The sequence below is a fragment of the Podarcis filfolensis genome, assembly GCF_964270895.1.
Source record: "Podarcis filfolensis genome assembly, chromosome: 9".
NCBI lineage: Eukaryota > Metazoa > Chordata > Lepidosauria > Squamata > Lacertidae > Podarcis > Podarcis filfolensis.
The window spans coordinates 29461388-29483212 of NC_139610.1; the positions used below are offsets into that span (position 1 = coordinate 29461388).

Here is a 21825-nt window from a genome sequence, read left to right on the forward strand (position 1 = left end):
ACAGTGCATTTTCTGTGTGGTACTGAGACAAAGCCTTTTTTGTGCAATACCATACCACAGCATTTATTTTTATTTATTTAAAATATTTATATCCTGTCCTGTAACCATATTTTCAGGGCTTATTACAACAAGATAATAGAAATCAGGGTTAGCCAAAGTAGTCCACATATTGCTGAACTTTCATCAGTCCCAGCCAGTATGGCCAACAGTCAGGGATGATGGGATCTGTAGCTGCTACCCCCAATTAAAAAGAGAAAAAAAAGATTTGTTATGAACAATATTAAAATCACAGCTCAGGTCTCCTACAATGTATATTCATGCCTCTCCTCTCTGTTTTACACTTTATGCCAGTGGTTCTTTTCTCAGATTACAATGCAACATGGATAGAAGCTATTGATATTTCTCAAGAGTATTTTCTTAAATCTGGGCTACCAAACTTTTTTGTTTCTATGATATCAGGAATGTAGATGCTGTTGTAAAGTATTCATTATTCATTATTTAATTGTTGTATAGAAAACTTGGCTTCTTTAATCTGACAGTGTCAGCTTTGGGAAAAAGAGGCATACCCTGAAAAAATACCAACAGGTGCCAAGCCACATGGTGATGGGAAGTTTTGCTTCTGCACATGACTCTGGCAAACCGTTCTAAGCTGAAGCACTCCTTCCTCACCCTAGAATGTTCAGTTCACACTGAGTTCATGAAACATCCTGACCTGTTCTTAATGCATGGTTGACCACATCTACTTTTGCTATTTCAATCACTAGTAATAGTTTAACAAGGAGGTTTTCATGCCTGTCTAGTTCTGTGCTCCCTTTCCCAGCCTTTAATCTATTGATGATTGATGCCTATATGCAACCCTTGTATTGTATTTGTGTTAACCAATCAGCAGCAAGCACATATGTGGCAATGCTGTAATATTCAATAAAAGGAACTCCCCGAGACATGCTCGGTAGATGCCTCCCATATGACACTCGTCATTCGTCTGTCGTTTATTTCAACCCAACAACATGGCATGCTGTGGAAATAATGGTAGTTCAAAAAGGTGGAAAGGAAAATGGAAGGGGAATTAATGCAGATTGGAATTAAGGTAAATTAGTACAGGCACTGAAGACTGCCACACATATCCTGTTTTGCAGTTCAATATCCACATCCTGTTTGGTAGTTTCCAAATCTGCCAGAAGGAAGCTATAGTGATTTAGGATTGAGCAAACATTCTGCAACTCATTCTGGTACAATGCAGAAACAGAAAAACTGAGACAAAGAAACAGCAGGAAGTCATGTACCATTTGTCAAGCCAAGACCATGATAAAAATGAAGAAAATAAATTAATTCCAAACACTGGAGACAGGATTAGAATAAAGAAGGGGGCAGAATAAAAATCTCCAATTTGGATTTCACAACCCAGTAAATTGCAATCATTTAAAAATTTACAACAATAAAATAAAGAGCAATTTGTCATTGTAAAGTATTATGTTATTATTGTGAGGAATGGACAGAGAAGAAATACAAATAACTGTTGTAGTCATCTCTGATATTCTTACTAATAATAGCCACAAAACAAATCTTTGCAAGCATACAAGGTCAGTATTGTTAATATAGATTTTAACCTTTAGATAAATAATATAAAAAGGCTATATCTGATTTTATTACAACCTTAGCTAATCCAGATCTTTAGGGGGGAAATCTTCAGATTTTTTTTTTAAAAATCAGGACACCTTCATAGTGAGTGATGGCAATTGGCCCCTGGGATAATGCACAGTAATACAGAGAGCAAAAACTTACATTACTATGCATATTTATGAATATGAGCTAACAGCACAATTTTAAGTGATATATGTATGGATCACAAATATTATTTAAGCAAGCTGTAAAAGTGTCTTGTATCAAACTCTTTCTCCTGTAACACATTAAGATAACTTGACATTTCTATACATCTGTAAGCAATGCAAAGTGTTCTAATGTCTTTTTTTTCACATCTGTTATAGTTTTCTCTGTCATAGAAGAGAATTGGAAAGCTCCTATGCACAAACTATATCTCTGAATGATTTCAAAAAGCTTTAGGATGTACTAGGAGGGACCCTATGGTCAGAAATACTCCAAGAGAAAGGAGTACAAGATGAATGGGAATTTCTTAAATCTGAAATATTGAAGGCCCAAAAAGAAAGAAAAGTGGGGGGGCATATAAGGAAACCAGTGTGTCTGCATAAGGAGCTTATAAATGAGCTGAGATTTAAGAATGGCATGTACAAGAAATGGAAGAAAGAGAAAATAATGAAGAAAGAGTATACACAAGTAGCCAACAGTTCCAGGGAGAAGGTCAGGCAGGCGAAAGCTCAGAATGAGCTCAGGCTTGCAAGAAAGGTTGAAAAATAATAATACAGGTATCTTTGAAGTAAGTGGAAGAATAAATAAGTAGTAGGTCCTCTGGATGGAGAAAATGGAGAAATGCTACAGAGTGACAGTAGGAGGGGTAGCCAATGCTGCAGAAGACAGAATTGGAATCTAATATGACCTTAACAGACTGGAGAATTGAGCCCAAACTAACAAAATGAATTTCATTAGGGACAAATGCCAGGTTCTATACTTAAGCAGGAAGAACTAGCTGCACAAATATAAAAGGTGTTGGATACCTGACTTGTCATATGAAAAGAATCTAGGGGTCTTAGTAGCTTAACGTAGTGTGATGCAACAGCAAAAAAATAAAAAATCCCTAATGGTATTCTAGGCTGCATCAACAGAAGTATAATGTTCCGATCAAGCAAAGTCATAGCACCATAGTACCACCAAGGCATAGTACTGCCTTGGTCAGACCACGCTTGGAGTATTGTGTCCAGTTCTGTGTGGCACAATTTAAGAAAGACGTTGACAAGCTGGCATGTGTGCAGAGGAAGGTTACCAAGATGATCAAGGCTCTGGAAAACCAAGCCTTATGAGGAACAGTTGAGGGATCTGGATATATTTAGCCTGGAAAAGAAAAGCCTGAGAGGTGATATGATAGTCACCTTCAAATATCTAAAGGGCTGTCACAAAGCAGATGGAGCAAGCTTGTTTCTTTTCCTGCTTCAGAGGCTAGGACCTGAACCAATGGATTCAAGTTACAAGAAAATATATTCCAACTAAACAGCAGGAAGAACTTGCTGACACTAAGAGCTGCTTGGCAGTGGAACACACTCCCACAAGAGGTGTTGGACTCTCCTTCCTTGCAGTTATTTTAAGCAGAGGATGGATGGCCATCTGTCATGGATGCCTTAGTTGAGATTGCTACATTCAGGGGGTTGGACCAGATGACCATTGGGATCCCTTCCAATGCTATGATTCTCTGATTCCTCATCCTGTAGGCTATATTCTTTATCCTTCTAAAATGTTATATCAAAGCCATAATTTTAATTGCAATACAGATACTTTAAACCAACAAAACACACTTTTATGTTTTCTATTGCAACACATTCCCCTTTATCTATTCTATCTTTTCAGCAGTGGGCTTTATAATGTGTTTCTTTTTTTATCCATTAACAACAATACAATGTTTGTATTCACTAAGTATTAGCAAAAAGCTGATTTGTGACTCGTGTGCTTTTCTTTTTCATGCTTCTGTACAGCACGCAAAACTGAAATCTGTAGATTTCTCCTGTCATGAGATGTGTGAATTCCATAAACATTTGTAACTCACACATGTCACAGGAGAGACAGAGATACAGAAGCACCCTGCTTTTCATATAACATGGAATTTCAAAGCAAAGGCACAAACTGTTAATTCCATTGTCTTGTTTCATTGTTGTAATTTAGAGCAATGAAATTTAGGGAAGCCACCGTGGAGGAGAATTCCTGTGCAACTCTTCATCACCCACTGGTTTTCTAATACACTCTCCACAAAGTATCAGATAGCTCTTTTATTGTGTAGAAATACTTCTGGAAGGAACCTATCTGCACCCAAGTGAAGAGGGAAAGTGGCTGGCTGGGGAAGAGTTAACATTCTCTCCACAACTCTACCCAATGTTTTTCTATTTCAAATTGTATCATTCTGAACCTGCAGTGGGCCTTCAGGATTTAATTAGTCACATTCATGTGCAACATGTAAAAAGGTAAAGGGACCCCTGACCAACAACTCTGGGGTTGCGACGCTCATCTTGCTTTACTGGCTGAGGGAGCCGGTGTTTGTCTAAACATACATGTTGAAACATACATATTGGAAATTACAATGCATGGCACACATTCTAAAGTTAATGTGGAGGGGTTGTTAATATACAAAGTCTTCTTCATGCTAACATAACATTATGTGCAAATAATAATGAGGTTAAGATATGATTTTTAACATTTGTCATAAAGGAGAACAGAAAGCTCCTACACTGTCTTTGAATGATTATCAGTAGCCTATATTATGTCCTCCTAAAATTTTACATCAGAAATGACAGTATAGAAATTAAAAAGCAAGGTTATGTTGTCTCAGATAACTTGAATTATGATACAATTAATGTGAAATAGAATAATTTTATTTAGTTCCCCCATTCCAGATCCTGAAAGCAAAACATAATGAGAGGTCACTACTATTTCATTAATTTTTATGCAGAGGTTTCCCTTTACAATCAATAAACACTTAAAATCAATTATGTACCTCCTATCAATAATATTGTAGCAGCACGTATTTCACTGTAAATAATTACAATCTCTTTTTAAAATCATGGTCAATACTACATCTTCCTTTTGCAATTACTGAGCTAATTACAACATTAATATTTCTATTTTGCAGCGAAAATTCAGATCCTTTTAATCTAAAAGCTCACATCAACAATTCACATGAAAATGGAATAGCCAACATTATATTTGTAAGCACATTAGCACTTCCCTACATACTTATAAACAATTCTATTTTGATAACCCAAAGGTGGGGGAGAATGCATTTATTCAATGCATTTTAAATTAAAAGACTGTATAATGAGAACAATATCCCTCCTTCTTTATCAGTTAATACTATTAAAACTGTACCACTAAAGTTCTGGGGGGAAAATCTTTGTAAAAGGAATATGACAAGATAGGCCAAAGAAAAGTAGCTTTTAAAAATTCATTCAAATAATACCACAGTCACATATATGAAATAGTATCTTTTTAGAACAAGTTATAGCAAACAGAAACACTTACTGTTATTTTCTTGTAGCAGAATCTGTATTCACAATGCCAGCTTGAAGTTATTGCCTGTTAAAAAGTCACCAAAACACGAATACATTAATTTAAAATACAATAAACTCTGAATTGCACAGCTAATAAGAATATTTTCATCCCATAAATAAGAAATATAACAACCATAATATCCCCATTTTAGTTTCATTCCATGAATTAAGAACAACAAAAGCAGGGCCAACTGAAAATTATGTCTTAATACCAAGAGCGTCTTAGCAAGAGCTAAGAAATGCCACTTAGGGAATTCGGACAAATTCAGCTTAACATACAAATTCAAAAATGGAGAATATACACTTAACCCTCTCTACAATTTGAATTCAAAGCCATAAAAGTTCAATGTCATCTACAATAAGAAGCAGCCCAGTGTGTCTCCTCATTGTGAATGGCTCAGATGGCCTTCCAGTGTAAAAAATAAAGCAGTTTACAAAATGAAACTAGCACAATAAAAATCAGAATCCCAAAGTTCAATAAAACCTATACTAAGTATCAGTGCCCAGGAATGTCTTGTGAAGGGGGGATGCCATTCTACAATGTAGAAGCCATCATTCATCAATGTGGAAGACTCTTCAAGGGATCTTGGCTTGAGTTATTGCCAGCTAAACACAATATGACTAGAAGCGTTTTTTAGAATAGTCTAAGTCAGTGGTGACCAAACTTACCCCTCCAGCTGTTTTGGGACTACAGTTCCCATCATCCCTGACCACTGGTCCTGTTAGCTAGGGAGTTGTAGTCCAAAAACAGCTGGAGGGCCAAGTTTAGCCACCACTGGTCTAGATCAACAACAATGCCTGAAACAGGGGGCTGTTGCAAATCACTCAGCATGAACACAATATCTGCAAAGCATTCCATTAAGCATCCTAGCAGCTGCAGTTTGCACTAGCTGCATATAGAGCATGTTGCAATAATTTAATTTAGAAGTTAAAAATGAGAGGGTCACTATGCCCAAGTTTCATCCATCCAGGACTGGGCATTTCTGGCATACCAGCCGAAGGCAATGAAACGTTTTCCTAGATACCAAGGCCATCTGAATCTCCAATGGCAAAGAGGGATCAAAATGTACTCTCAAGCTATGAACCTGCTATTTCAAGAGGAATGCAGTTCCTGCCATAAAAGGAAGGCAACATTCTCCCCAAACCTGAAAATTAGTCCCTCATAGGGCAACTGATTAGTAGGACTAAGCTTCTGTCTTACTGGGACTAAGTTTATTGGCCATCATGGCCAATGCCACTTGGCTAGTTCTAATCAGTCACTATGGGCAAGGTTAATTGTACACATATGGTAGGCTGGATGCAGGAAGCACCATGTTCACATCCCCAGGTTACAATAGCTGTGGCCATCCTAACTACACCATTCACATTGTCACAGAGACAAGCTGCCATGCAAAAGAACTGTTGGACAGCTACTCAAGGATGTGATGGAGCCAGCTCTCCTTTCACTGCCACACAATATACTGTAAATGATTTTTCACTCTACAAATGCCTAGTTGTCTTCACCACTAATTTTATGACACTTGTGCTTTATCCATCATCCTGCCTGTTTCAGTCACCAAAATTCCTCAGAATACCAAACGACCACTTTGGTGCCAGAGGGGTTGCTCAGGATCGATTGTGTTGATGGCATGACACATCTCACCATCCACAGTAAGACTAGGGCATCAACAAGTTTCCCCATTCTTTCTCTCCCCTTCTGCAACAAATCAGGAAAAATCAATTCCCTGTAGAGGTCAAACTCCTTGTCAAACCCTGGCTGTGAAAGAGATTGTCTTGACTCAGTTTCATCCTTGCCTTTGCTCACAAAAAACTGTTTGCACAAGATGTTTCTCCCCTGCTTTTTCCACATTTCCACTCAGTATTTGCATATCCAGCCACCCATAGTTTCTCCCTCATGGTTAAACTAGGGCATAAGGAGTGCCCAGGACATTCGTCTGCACTACCATGATGATAACAATTTGAGATGAGAATATCACTGCGGCATCACTATGGGTCTGGACCCCATGCTGGTAAAAGGCAGCTCAAGGCAAGCTTGGGAGGCTAAATATATTAAGGGAAGTTTAAGAATAAGGGATTTCCAGCCTCTACCTTTCCCTTAAACTGTAACATGCAGTTACAGGGAAATGAAACATAGCCAGCCAGTACATTCCCAACCTTTTATTTAGTAGCAATAACTGTTTTTCCATAAATGCCACCACAATATATTTGTAGAGTTCTGGATCTCCCAAAATTAACATAAACTGTAGAGAAGAACTATTCATGGACATTTAGCTGCTTCCAACTGCACAATGGGACTTCTTCCCCAGGTGTCCCTGCTCCCTGTCCCCAGTTTGGCTCTAGACGGTTGGGGGATCCCCGGAACTGATCTGCACAGGTGTGGGAGGAATATGAGTAGCAATTTAGGTTGGCTATTTTGTACAATGTGGATGCAAATGTTGCTTCTCTTGACAGAACTTATATTAATTAAAGTTACTCATTAAGAAAAGCAGCAGGCAGAAATGTAATTAAAATGGCAAAGTACAATACGCTTTTATGCACTGGTTGGCTTGGATGGCTGTGTGAAGAATTCCAGTTTTGTCGTTAAACACCTTGGTCAAAAATAATGCAATTTAATTGAAATTGCAGAGTTTTGAGAAATTAAAAGATAAAGTGCGCGACTGGCTTCATTATTATCAAATAAGAGAGGCCTATAATTTGGACAAAAAAATTGGCTTCCAGGTGGAAAAATCAAAATTGGAAACAGAATTGTTAGATCCCAAAACTAAGATACTTTCAAGAATGTATAACTTGCTGTTGAGATGGAATACGCAGGATGAAACGGTTAAATCTGCAATGATTAAATGGGCACAAGATATTGGTCATAACATTAAGTTTGCTGACTGGGAACAGTTGTGGACCACCGGTATGAAATTTACGGCATGTAATGCCTTAAGAGAGAATATTATGAAAATGATATACAGGTGGTACATGACACCAGTCAAGCTTGCAAAAATCTATCATTTGCCCGATAACAAATGTTGGAAATGTAAAGAAAATGAAGGTACATTCTTTCACCTTTGGTGGACGTGCCCAAAGATTAAGGTTTTCTGGGAGATGATCTATAATGAAATGAAAAAGGTATTTAAATATACCTTCCTGAAGAAACCAGAGGCCTTTCTCCTGGGCATAGTCAGCCAATTGGTGCCAAAGAAGGATAGAACTTTCTTCATGTATGCAACAACAGCAGCAAGAATACTCATTGCAGAGTATTGGAAGACACAAGATTTACCCACCCTGGAAGAGTGGCAGATGAAGGTGATGGACTATATGGAATTAGCGGAAATGACTGGCAGAATCCGAGACCTGGGAGAAGAGTTGGTGGAAGAAGATTGGAAGAAATTTAAAGACTATCTTCAGAAACACTGTAAAATTAATGAATGTTAAAAATGATGTTGGATTGAAAATAAGAGGCACTAGCAACAAAGTTAATGAGAATATGCAAAAATGAGTTGATAATGGATGAAAATATAGAGCTATAATATGTTAAGATATAGAGTTAAGATAAACGAAAGAGGGTAAGGATTTGCTGATTTGATTATTTAAAAGGGAATACAGAAAGGGGAGGTGTGAGGAAGTCAAGGAAACAAGCTAATGAGTTTAAAGTTACAAAAAATGGGTTTGTTTTTAACTCTTTTGTATCTATTTGTTTTTGGTACTTTGTATTTTTATTTTTATTTTTTCTCCCTTATGTATTTTTGTATGTTTTTTTTCTTTCTTTTTCTTTTGTATTTTGTAAATTTATGTTTTTGTAAAATTTCAATAAATATTTTATAAAATAAAATAATGCAATTTATTTTCCTTATTTACAGCGGCACTGGCTCCAACATGTGTAAACCAGCTCCTTTATCACTGTGTGATGTGATGTCTTATATACTGAACAAGGCTGAACAAATTTTACTTATTACCTGCCCCTTTTTTTATTTTGCTCTATCTGGAGAGCAAATGTTCAGCTGTAAGAAAGGTCTTCACATTGCTGGCATCAGCCTACTCTCCTCCACCCCATAAGGAATCCCTCCCACTCTGACACAAGCACACAAGAGGCTTGTTGTTAAGGGTTAATTTCATGCTAAAACTCCTTCTGTGATAGGCCCATGCTCAACCAATGCTAAGCAAGGATTCGGAATCTTCCCTAGCGCAGAGGATTCTTTAAAAAGATGTCCTCAAGTATTTGGGGGTTCCATTAAAAATAAAACAAATAATCTTAGCTGAGTTATATCAGGTGGTGGCATGTTATTGAAATACATTTACATGGAGGTTAGGAGGACAGCAGCACTGCACTCAGGACCTCAGGATCTCCATTCCCTTTTTCCATATTGTACTAAGCTGACTTTAGGACATGCATACATGTTCTAAATATCATTTGCTTCAGGCCATCCAACAAAAACAAAGATACAGTAGTTCTGGTCAAATGGTTTGCATGTTTTTCCATAAGCCCATCTGACTCCTCTGTGACTATGAGAATGAGAAACCCCTAGGTGGTTGTCACCAATGGAAGCTAAAGAAGTGAAAAAACTTAATATGGAATCTAAATGGCCAAAATACTGGGAAATTATAGAACAAGAGGAAGGAAAAGTGAAATTGCAGAGTTATGAGAAATTGAAGTCTAAAGTAAGAGACTGGCTTCATTATTACCAGATAAATGAAGTTTTCAAACAGGACAGGAAAATTGGCTTCCAGGTGGAGAGATCAAAACTAGAAACAGAATTGTTGGAACCCAATACTAAGAATTTGTCAAGAATGTATAACTTGCTGTTGAAATGGAATACACAGGATGAGATGGTTATATCAGCTATGATTAAATGGGCACAAGACATTGGTCATGACATTATGTTTGCTGACTGGGAACAGTTATGGACTACCGGTATAAAGTTTACGGCATGTAATGCCTTAAGAGAGAACATTATGAAAATGATTTATAGGTGGTACATGACCCCAGTCAAGCTTGCAAAAATCTATCATACGCCCAATAATAAATGCTGGAAATGTAAGGAAACTGAAGGTACTTTCTACCACCTTTGGTGGACGTGCCCAAGGATTAAGGCCTTCTGGGAAATGATCTATAATGAAATTAAGAAGGTACTTAAGTGTACTTTTTATAAGAAACCAGAGGCCTTTCTCCTGGGCATGGTAGGCCAATTGGTGTCAAGGAAAGATAGAACGTTCTTTATGTATGCTACAACAGCAGCAAGAGTTCTTATAGCAAAGTATTGGAAGACACAAGAACTACCCACGCTGGAAGAGTGGCAGACGAAGGTGATTGACTACATGGGACTGGCTGAGATGACTGGCAGAATCCGTGACCAAGGGAAAGAGACGGTGGAAGAAGATTGGAAGAAATTTAAAGTTTAACTTAAGAACTGTTGTAAAATTAATGAGTGCTAAAATGTTATGGGTAATGTAAAACAGAATTGCAGTGATAAATAATTGGGTAAGAGGAAATAGATTAGAAACTGAATTACAAGTATTGAAATTAGGGGTTGCTGGAAAAGTTTAAAACAGGGATGCAGAAAAGGGAGGTATGGGGAAGTCGTTGAAACAAGGTTCAAGAAAGAGAGGTTAAGAAATTATATGTGTTTATATGTTTGTTTGTTTATGTGTTGTTAATTGTTAGTTGTGTTGTGTTGTAATATATGTTGTAAAATCAATAAAAATTTATTTAAAAAAAGAGAATGAATGAGAATCAGTGATACAATGAAAACTTATAATTACATGATTTGCAATACAGATTTTCCTATCTTACAATGCTTAGATGTGGCCTGACTCAAATATTACTTCTCTCAAAAGTTAGCCAACAGAAAATGGAAAACAAGATTCTGCATATGCAAAGGTAATACTTTTTCATTTTAACTGATGTTTAGTTCAAGGCTTGACATTAACTGGTACTCATACAAAGTATATGTCCTCAAGGGTTTTTCAAAGCTTCAGAGACTGATAGCTCTTACTTTTATGCAGAAAAGATACTGTGTAGCCCCTAAATTTGTTCAACAGCTTTTAAAATCCACAACCACCCACTATGAGCAATGTAAAGATACAATCACATCAACATTCTTTCTTAATAATATTATTAAACAATTTATTTGAAATGTTTTGTTGTATTTTTCACCTATCAAAGGGACCTAAAAAGGTAAAGGTAAAGGGACCCCTGACCATTAGGTCCAGTCGTGACTGACTCTGGGGTTGCGGCGCTCATCTCGCTTTATTGGCCAAGGGAGCCAGTGTACAGCTTCCAGGTCATGTGGCCAGCATGACTAAGCCGCTTCTGGCGAACCAGAGTAGCGCACGGAAACGCCATTTACCTTCCCGCCGGAGCGGTACCTATTTATCTACTTGCACTTTGATGTGCTTTCGAACTGCTAGGTTGGCAGGAACTGGGACTGAACAACAGGAGCTCACCCTGTTGTGGGGATTCGAACCGCCGACCTTCTGATCGGCAAGTCCTAGGCTCTGTGGTTTAACCCACAGCGCCACCCACGTCCCTTATCAAAGGGACCTGGTCAATGACAAATAATGCATTCTGGCAATGAAGATAATGTCAATGTTTCATTATATTTATACACCAGATATGCAAGTCATATTTTGAGTGTGTAGGTGGAAACAAAAAAAAAAAACCACAACAACCCCAAACATTTACAATTGACAAAAATAATCTAGAAACTAATAGATCTTCTAAACAGCCTTCAGCTCACAGTAGTCCATCAACACAAAGCCTGTCAAAGAGTTTATTGGAACCTAAAGATTACATTTTCCAGAAATCACTACTTTAGATTGTACTCAATACAGGACAATGAATTATGAAATCACAAAGTGACAGATTAAATATCCAGCTTTAGGACACGCTGTCTGATCCAGTCAAATGAAATATATTCTTACTTCTGTTTTGCTGATATCAAAGACATATGGATGGTATTTCTATTCACACAAATTATAGCTATGGTGACATTGCAGTGTATGTGGATATAAGTGTCTCCTTTCACATTTCTTTGACTTGTAGATTTCTGTTATCTACGATAGTTCCTTTTTTTTCTTTTTACCAAGTCAGGCTTGATTGGAAAATGAAGGTGTATTGATTCAGAATGGGGAAGGCTACTCTGTAAGCTTATAGGAGGAAAAGATAATTACAGGTAGACAGACAGCTAGATAGATACAAACATATAGATACACACACCATTATACCCTCCTGAATGGCATCTAGTATGCTGATGACCCTTAAAATTAAAAGAGCGTTGCACTCAGCACAATTCATGTTATGCCTATTCTCTAACATTTGGTGCATTTATGTTGTGAGGTTTACTTCACACTGCTTATCATACACCCACTATTCATTAGTTACTAATAATGTGTAACTAATGCACATTTTCCTTATCCTATATACCCACATGCACTGGATTTTCTAGGCAAATAGGAGCATTCAGTTTTAATGCCTATGGCAACATTAGCAACTATGTTTGATCAAGAGGAAAAAGCTTGGAATGCCTGAGCCCTGGCCTATAAATTTAAATGCCATGAGGCACTTAAAGAGGGTGCAACTGTTACACTCCATCTTTATTGATAGTAATAACCCTTATTGCGGTCCTCCTCTTTTTCCCCAACCCTACCAGACTCAGTTACTCAATAATCTCTTGCTCCTGATCAGTACAGTACAGTGGTACCTCAGGTTACAGAAGCTTCAGGTTACAGATGCTTCAGGTTACAGACTCTGCTAACCCAGAAATAGTACCTCGGGTTAAGAACAGAAATCGCGCGGCAGTGGCAAGGCAGGAGTGGGAGGCCCCATTAGCTAAAGTGGTACCTCAGGTTAAGAACAGTTTCAGGTTAAGAAGAGACCTCCGGAACGAATTAAGTTCTTAACCCAAGGTACCACTGTATATGAAGCTAGTGCAGAATCAGGTTACCAGGCTGTGGGGCAACTAAATTGGGTCATGTGACACTGATTCTTAAAGAACCAAATCTGGCTGCCCCAACGGAAGATTTTGGTACTGATATACAAAGCTCTAAATTGCCCAGGACCCACATTAAACAACCACATACACTCCTGTACTCTGAAATCAGCAGCGAAGGCACTACAGTGGTACCTCGGTTTAAGAACAGCTGTTTATGAACTATTCAGTTATGAACTCTGCAAAACCGGAAGTAGTGTCCCAGTTTGTGAACTTTACCTCGGTCTAAGAATGGAAGCCGAACAGTGGAAGGGCACCAGCAGCAGGAGGCCTCATTAGGGAAAGCGCACCTCGGTTTAAGAACGGTTTTGGTTTCAGAACCGACTTCCAGAACAGATTAAGTTTGTAAACCGAGGTACCACTGTACTCATTGGGCATGACCCACAGTAAAGCGTGCAAATGGTTGTTTATGTTGTGCATTGGCCTGGGCACCTTCAGGATGAAGAGTCATATTTCTAACAAACAAACCAATTGGACGTCATCACAAGCTCAAAACCAAAGCTAAGTACTGTACAGATGCAGCTTCATTTGCTCACATCCATCCCTTGGCCTCTTCTCATGTTTTGCTTCCAGAGCTGCCAACTAAAGTTGTCTGCCACAATCTGAAACATGAGTTTCAGAATCTTGTGATGCAAGCATTAGAGAAGAACATGAGACTCCCAAATACTTTCTCACTAAATCTTATCCAAGGTAAGAATTATCAGCTTTGCTATCCCTTATTCTGGACAAGACAGTATAGAAGTGATGCTCACTACTGATCGTGTTAAAAATAAGACATTACAGTTTGGCTAGGTAAAGATGCACTGATTCACATTATAACTCAATTATAGGAGAGATATTTATAATATTATTTTTACACATATCACCAGGGAATTGTCAATGGCAACATGTAATGAAGGACCGTGTCATGTTGTAACCAAAAACCAGGGCCCTCGGGGTGTACCGTTATTGCTTTAATAGATAGCTAATGGCTCAGTAGCATTGCTTTTTGGCACCTGCCCCATAAAGTTCCACTTAATATATTATTCATTTCAAAGAAGTTCAGGCCTGTACCTACAGTAATCAGTTGTAGTTCTTTCAGAAAAGCAAGGGAGCACGTATAAATTCTGGCCAGACACTTTATTGCTTGATCATGCCCAATGCTGATTGATGGGGAAAATGCATTATTGAGCTTCTAATAATAGCGCCTCAATGCAAGGTGGTTTTAAAAAAAACACATTGATGCTTATCTTAGATTGGGTTTTTCTCTCCTACTGGAACAACCCATACCTAATATAAAAACTTTCTTGAAATGCTCAGGAGAATTTTTTTCAGGGGACACACAGGGCAGGAGGGAGGAAATCTGTTTTGCTGAGCAGGCTTCTGCTCATACAGAGGGTGGGTCAAAGCCATGGAAACTACCACTAGATTTTGTTTATATAATACGGTTGGCAAATGGTAACAGCTGGCCCAGATTGCTGAGTCTCAGCTCTGTTGGGGTATATATATGCAGTGCTATTTTTCTAGAAAAAGAGGTGCCAGAGCTCACTGTGAATGCCTCCCTTGTTCTCTTATAATGGCAATGGTTCTGGTGAGTTCTGGCTGAAAAAAGCAGCGCATGTATGCTAATCCTTGGTTCACATTTAATTCGCAACACTCTTCCCTTTACCTCCAAGACCACCAATTTCTGAGCTTATCACTGTGAAAGTGACTCTCCTAAACTGTCTGATATTATAATTCAAAACCACACATGAGCAAAATCTCTCTATGCACCTTCCCAATACAAGAAAGGGCTCTATGTGCAGAAGCAGTTTATTTCTACTCAAATATGGAAACACACGTGAGGATCTGGGTGCATATCTCCATCTACCTGGTGAAGCAGATCTTGGCGTTACTGAACTTTATGTAGCTGCCAGTAGGAATGCGCATTTACCACCCAATTGTTATATGAGAGTTGGGTCAGGGCCTGTTTTTTTCATGGACATTTAAAATGAAGTTTACACTGAGCAAATGCTGGTAGAAGCAACAAACTTGGATCATAAAATGATGCCATAGTCTTAATTCTCACTGTGTTTAAACATGAAGAGAGAGAGAGAGAGAGAGAGAGAGAGAGAGAGAGAGAGGGAGAGAGAGAGAGAGAGATTCACAAGCAAACCTCTCCCAATGTGAGACACTAACAGTTTTAGCAAGTATCACATCCAGTAGCTTCTTTATGTTGCTGTAAAATGCTCAATCTTTCCCCCACTTATAGATCTGGCAGCCAGTAATGAAGAAGGAAGGTCAGATCTACAGCAATTCCATTTCTGCTGATCTTTAGTACTTTCAAGGTGACAAATTCACTTCCTATTAGTGAACCTGTAGAAAGTGGTGTGCATGGTATAGTTTTTTTTAAATCCTGAAGCTAGAATGAATGAATGAATGAATGAATGAATCTTTATTTGTGTCAGCCATCGGCCATAGCAATAAAACAACAATATGATATACAAAGAATAGAAATAAAAAGTCAAATATATAAAAAAACATTTTAGGGTTTTGAATCAATAGTCCTGATGCGTTATGGAACTACACAAACATAGATGCTTCTTCGTGGGGTGGTGGCGTAATTTTTTGGGGGGGTAGGGAATAAACAAACAATAAAACCTGTCCAGAGGTATTGAAGTCTATATGATTAATGTAGCATAATTTGGGATACAATAGACTAATCCAAATATTGTACATTTGAAACTGCTGTAATATATATTTTACTTTAAACTGAATCTGTGGAAAGTATATTTGACTTCAGTTACCTTACATTAAAATATTTACTCAGTAATCGCTACTATCACACTTTTGTAAAAGCATGGTGTTGCCTCAAAAAGGGGTGGTAGCCTTTTTGGCCCAATAAACACAGAGTAACTGTAGTAACACAGAAGCCTGGTTAAGCGGGGGGGCGGGACGGGGGGAACGCAAAGGAAACTACAGTTTTCACTTTTTAATAAACTACAATTCCAAATGAGGAAATTCTTCTTTTACTTTAGAACGATAACTTCCAGTTAAATCTATTTGGGTTTGATTCTGGTTTGTCTTAATTAAGTTTGGTAAGTGCAAACAATAGTTTCCAGGTTCGTAAATAATGGATATACAGTCATACCTTGGGATAAATACGCTTCAGACTGAGCGCTTTCGGGTTGCGCTCTGCGGCGTGTTACTTTTGGGTTTCACCGCTCGTGCATGTGCAGACGGTCAAAATGACGTCACACGCATGCACGGAAGCAGTGAAACATGGCCCGCGCATCTTACGTTCTGTTCAGGATGTGAATGGGGCTCCAGAATGGATCCCGTTCGCATCCTGAGGTGCCACTGTAATGGGGAACCAAGCTTTGTGAAAGAGTATGTTTTGACTCCTTTACTTGTGTGTGTAAGGGGAGGGAGATGACATAGTTTGAAGCTTTCTGCACCTCATTCCTGGTGCAGAATCATGGTGATCACTTGCACTGGACAAAATGAATAGAAAAATGAGGAATGGCATTTTAAAAACAGAACAAAACAATGGAACAATGTTGTTACTTAAAGGTGTTTCATGGAGAAAAGCAAATTTGCTCCCTACCAGTCTTTTAGCTTCTCAGGAAATGAATCAATTTTTCTAGCGCTCATAAAACAGGTATATGGCAAAAAAGAAGGTGCTATCTTGACTACTGCAGGAAATGTTGAGGCAATTACTGTAATGACTCATCGTAAAGATTACCCTTTTATGAAGTGTCTGGCTGCATATTGTCTGGCAAGACTCTTTTGTTGTTAAAAATAGCATCAGATCTGCCTTGTCCATCTTAAATGTTCTGATCTTTCATACTATAAAGTAGCTTCTATCTTATTTGACAACTCAAAAACTACACTGCAGCATAAAATCCAGTAGTTCAGAAGTCTTGTGCTCAAAGCTCCCTTAGGCGAGTGTTGAAAACCACAGATAGGATCCCTAAGGTTTCTGGAATGAAGCTTCATGTTGCTTAATTCAGAAACATTAACATAGCACAAGCAATGGACTCTAATAATTACAGCAAACACATACCTGTACTTTATACAGTATACAAATTGCTATCCTGTAAAATGCATAATTACACTGTTGCAAAGCAATTCATCAAAGAAACTTAACTATCTTGTTATACACTTGAGAGCATTTCAAAATTCATTCCACAATAGCCGCTTACCTGGAGCTCTGGGGAAGCAGCGATTTTCTGCCTGACACAGCTAAGGCTTGGATGTTGCGCCCATCCATTGGGGGATAGCAAAGCCCTCCCCTTCTGGCTGAGCGGTTTTGGTGCAAAAAGCCCTTTCAAATGGGCCAATCAGTGGGAGGGCTGGGCTTGTGACAGTAGCCTGGCTTCAACCAGGTGCACATACTTATTACAAATTCAAGCTGTGACCCAGCTCTTCTGCTCAATTCACCGTTAGATTCTTTACCCACACCTTGTTTGTGTGGTTAGTGTTAGGACCTTGCTATGGAATACTCTGTCACTGTTTTTGGGGCCAGGGAGAATCCCCCTCCCCAGCAAATAATATGGACTGTCTGAAGAGGGTTTTTTTTTGCCTACCTCATTACAAATGGCACAACTTTGGTGGATAAGACATTGGGTTGGATCATTAGCTTATCAGGTACCCTTCTAAAGGGGTCTAGGAATCATGTTGTTAACAAACACCAAGGAGGCTAAGGAAATGCTGAATGTAGTACAGGTGTAGCAGAAGAAATAAAAGAATTAAATCAAGAAAAGGGATGTTTCAATATAAAGAATAAAACCCTTAGCAATTAGATATATTAGATTGTGAACAAGTCTTCCCAACAGAGGGCTAACCTCCTTGCTGAGTTATCTGAAACTATTTCAATGTCTAGATCAACGTCTAGAATGCACACAGTTGAAAATGAAGCTATATTACATGGACGTTTATAATAACCTGCAAGTCAGTTTTTCTTTTCCATTTTCTAATGTGCTTTGAAAATATGCCTACTAGTCCTGAAGACATTTTTCACAGTGTATTATTGAATGATTAACAATTGTTATGAAAACAAAATGAGATATGACGATAATAAATAGAATTTCTGGGGCTACTGTGCTACGTGAAAGGCATTTGCAATACAAGAACATTTTATTTGCACATGAAGTTTCCTTTCAGTATATAAACCAGTTAAGCACCTATGCTCAAACCTTTTGACCAATTAGGACTTGAATGTGTAAAAGTCTTTGAGGATCTAGACAGACTCATTAATGAGCTGAATACGCAATAAATAATATTTACATACCAAGTTGTGAATAAATTAATGACTTTCTAATGAAAATTTGTGGAGGTGTTGGAGGCCTTTGAATAAAGTGGTTTTCAGTTTTGAACACACACACACAAATATATATGCACACATACAGACACACCACATGAACAACTATATTTGGCTTTAATTAAAATCTTATCAGATTAGGAGCCTATCATCATCCAAAGCCTTTGTCCATATCCATTGTCCACACAACTTCATGTGTCTACAGAGCTAGAGAAAGTGATGGGTGGTTTTTTTTTTTAATAATTCAAGTAACACACAAAGAAAGCATTTCATTATTAGTTGAAACACAGACACACACACACACACACACACACACACACACACACACCCTGATAGTATTTCTGAAATAAAATACTACATACATTCAATCAAATAAATCAGTTGATGTTGGTAAAACTCAAATATTTGTAATTTAAATAGCCACCTGTAGCTTTACATAGCATAAGTTTATATGCCACACATCTGACTGGGTTTCCCCAGCCACTCTGGGTGGCTTCCAACTAATTAAAACAAATTTTAAGGACCAAGATTGTAATGAAGACTTTTCTATTTTATCAGGAGACAGACCATATGCAGTGATCGTTCATTGAATGCATGTATGTACACAGGAGGCTGAACTAACCAGCTGCCCCTGTATAGTTATCCTAGTATGTAAGACAAGTGACATTTGAGTTGTTTGGAGACCTTGTTTTTTATGCACAATTACTTAGGAGGAAATCTCACAGGATTTTTGAGTAAACATGCAAGGAACCAGTCTGTAAACTCTTCTGTGATTCAGCTCTAATGCTGAAATTATAATATTTTAGATATGAAATGGAAAGTTCAGTTCACTTAAGCTTTACATTTTGATATCAATTTATCTATTTTACAGTACTGCTTATTTCTCCAGAGACTAGTATCATGCAATTACTTAGTATCAATTATCAGAGGTTGCCTTTTGATGTCTAACTGACCACAAAAAATATATCCAAGTTTATTAATAGTTTAAAAACAAACAAAAACTTCTTATATTCAAAATACCGGAGAATGTACACACATTACAAAACTTTAGTGATCAAAATCAGCTTAAGGAAGTGTGAGGGGAAAGGTATTTACTTGTCTGTTTTTGTTTATTGTTGCTACCATGTATTCTAAAAATCAAACTGTATGAATTAAGTCAAGCCAACAGTAGGTTGTAAACCCAAGGTGCCTAAGGTGCCCATGTTCCCCTAACTCCCATTAATATCTTCTGCATCTTCCTGCATTTTTATGCTATTGCAATACCTCCAGCTGTGCTATTCTGCATCTTGGAGTGCTGTTTGTGGTCAGCTGAGAGGGAAGTGAGATGTGGCAATACCAGGCATGTGCCCATACAGTATGTCTGCATCAAGGCATGGTCAAGGGGATTTGGAGTCTCTGGCAGAGGCTGTTTTCGCCACTTAGGACCCAGATAGCCCACCCTCAGTTTCTCCAGCGCAGGACTGCCAGAAGCATGTGGAAGGCATGGGGTGGGAGTGGGGAATCTTGTAGTATGCTTTCTTCTGTTCCTTTATGCTGGATGGGATGGGAATATTAGACATTTTTACATCTGCTGATCTAAATTACAGACTTATGGCGAATCCATGAGACCTTGTGTTTTATGCAGTGACAACCTGACCTTTTGAAATGCCCACCATTTATTTGGCTATCACAAATTGCTCTGTTTCTTGACTCACATATCATTCCTGACAACATGAAAAGAAATCTGAGTATGCGTTTCATATGGCAATTTGCCTTGTTGCCAACCTGCCATTCATTAGCCCTTGTGTTCCTGTTGCTGCGCCCCCACAGATTCTGACAGCAGGAACAGGCCTTACTTGCTAGATACTGAGAATGCTGCAACCCTCCCTCTTTCCTCCACCTCCTTCTCCAATAGCCCAATTTGTCACTATAGCAATAATATAATGAAGCCAGCTTTCAGGCAAGGCCATACCCTGCAGTTCCCAGTGTTGTAAAATTCCATTTGAACTCCACAGGAGTTTTGTCTTACTAAGCACACCAGGATTAGTCCCTGATTTATAAAGCACTGGATGCCACATCTTCTAGGCACTGTTTCTTAAAAATTAATAGCAGATTATATAAAACTATCCACAATGAATAATGTTAAAGAGACGTACTGCTAACACCAGTGATATATTAGTAACCCTGGGGTGGGAGGCAGCAGGAACATTTGAATTTTTTTTTCTTCCTTTTGTGATTAACCTCAGTAGGGAATTTTCTTTCCGTGCCTGCCCCCCCACATTACTATTTCATAGACACTTCCTAAGTTAACAAGACGGCTGCTACACTGAGATCTCCGTAGGTTTGTTCTTAAAAGCACAGTAAAACCTAATTTAATCACAGCTTCAAAATATCATACAATAAAACTAATTTAATTACACTTACCAATGGCCAGTAGCCTCATTAAAATGTTAATGAGGCATCTAATTATTAAATTGCTTAATGATTGCTAATAGGACTAAATGACAAAATAAAACTTAACTACAAATTAAAAATGCCCTGAGCAGTAGTCGGATCTTACTGCTTTCCCCCAGCCCTTGCTATTAAGGAAACAAGGTAAAATAAAGCCACAGAGACCACAAAAGCTGGAAAGAAAACAGAGAACCAAACATCTATTGCTGTAATCCTAGGCACAAATAAAATTAATAAAACCCGTCAGTTCTAGATACATATGTTTATGTATCTAGGATTTCCATCACTTGCATGCCGCCCCATAACACAACATTCTATGGGTGTTGTACAATTTATTAAGAAACTAAGTATAAAATAAAGCATAAAAACACAACACCAAAACAAAAATACCACAAAAGCAGATTAAAACTGCATTGTAGATAGATGTAGGGTCACCTCCTGACAGAATCTTTCCCACATGCAACAGGGGAGAGGCACATGTCAAAACCTGCTTCCAGTCATAGATCCCACATATTACCCTGAAATATCGGATAAGTAAAAGTGGTGCAGAGCAACGGCTAATCTTTGTGGTTTTACAGTGGTACCTCAGGTTAAGTACTTAATTCATTCTGGAGGTCTGTTCTTAACCTGAAACTGTTCTTAACCTGAAGCACCACTTTAGCTAATGGGGCCTCCTGCTGCTGCCACGCCGCCAAAGCACAATTTCTGTTCTCATCCAGAAGCAAAGTTCTTAACCTGAAGTACTATTTCTGGGTTAGCAGAGTCTGTAACCTGAAGCGTATGTAACCTGAAGCGTATGTAACCTGAGGTACCACTGTATATCCTTCAAACACAGTTAAACCCAGCTAGATGGGCAGGGTATAAATAATAAAATAATGATGATGTCAGAGGCTCAGGAGCAGAACAGCAGGGGAGAGAGCAAATAGAGAGCGGAGGAGAGGAATCAGAGGGGAGCGTAGGGGAATATGACAGT

General features: G+C 38.3%; 1 protein-coding gene across 24 annotated transcripts in view; it reads right to left on the reverse strand.

Moving 5' to 3' along the window:
• The window catches only part of TENM3 (teneurin transmembrane protein 3), a 1278808-nt gene that overhangs the window by 1053512 nt on the left and 203471 nt on the right, over positions 1-21825 (reverse strand). For all 24 annotated transcript variants that reach the window (XM_083630968.1, XM_083630934.1, XM_083630945.1 and 21 more), the window contains exon 2: positions 5137-5190. The gene's annotated coding sequence lies outside the window, so the exon portion shown is untranslated. The remainder of the gene's footprint in view (positions 1-5136; positions 5191-21825) is intronic.